This window comes from Egretta garzetta, unplaced genomic scaffold (assembly GCF_000687185.1).
Source record: "Egretta garzetta isolate BGI_Z169 unplaced genomic scaffold, ASM68718v1 scaffold1020, whole genome shotgun sequence".
Taxonomy (NCBI): domain Eukaryota; kingdom Metazoa; phylum Chordata; class Aves; order Pelecaniformes; family Ardeidae; genus Egretta; species Egretta garzetta.
This window is the reverse complement of record NW_009258290.1, coordinates 14,421-15,190: the sequence shown is the minus strand read 5'-3', so window position 1 is coordinate 15,190 and position 770 is coordinate 14,421. Positions and strand designations below refer to the sequence as shown.

The 770-nt window shown below is 69.7% G+C and overlaps 1 protein-coding gene across 1 annotated transcript in view; it reads right to left on the bottom strand.

Moving 5' to 3' along the window:
- LOC104125004 (RING finger protein 121) overlaps positions 1–770 on the bottom strand; it is an 18,592-nt gene that overhangs the window by 3,408 nt on the left and 14,414 nt on the right. The gene's annotated exons all lie outside the window — the stretch shown is intronic.

Genomic DNA, 770 nt, shown 5'->3' with positions numbered 1-770 from the left:
CGGCCGCAGGCTGGGGCAGAGGCAGACCCGGGCCCCGCGCGGGGTGGGTTGCCGGGGCCAGCCCAGCGTAAGCCTCGGCAGTTCACAGCCCTTCAATTCCGGCAAGGCGCTTCGCCAGCGTGACCTTTGCTCAGGCCCGGTTTGGAAACCACCTCGCAGCCGGTAAGGCAGGCGGTGCCCGAGGACGCCCCGTGCCCAGCACCGAGTCACTGCCGGAAAACCCCCCCAATCCGCCCCCGGCTGGGGCTGAGCCATGACCAGCACTTCCAGTTTCAAACCCGACCCTACGTCAATCAGCTGAGGGCTGAGCAATTCCAGCGCGCTGGAAACCCCGCGCGCAGCCCGAATCGCCGGAGGAAGCCGCCGGGCTGCGGCTGGAGCCAGCGGGTGGCACTGGGCGAGCGAGGCTGTTTTCTGGGAATGACCAAGGGCCGCGGCTTTCCCCAACATTTCCCTCGGGAGGCTCCCAGGGGGCCAGCGTGACGCGGGCGGCTCGGCTCAGCCGGCCCGGGGATGCTTCACGCCCCCACCTTCACCGCCGGGGCTGGCCCGGCGGCGCCCGGGGCGGGAAGGGCCCAGCAGATTTGGCAAAGGCAGCAAAAAAAGGCGACGCGCTGGAGCCGGGGGGGCTGGGGAGGGGCAGGAAGAGGAAACAACCGCTGGTAACCCTCAGGGAGGCGGCGAGGAAGCGATTGCAGGGACACGGGGGGCGGTTTGCCCGTGTCCGTGCCGCGTCAGCTACGCCGCGGGCGAGGACCAACAAAAATCAG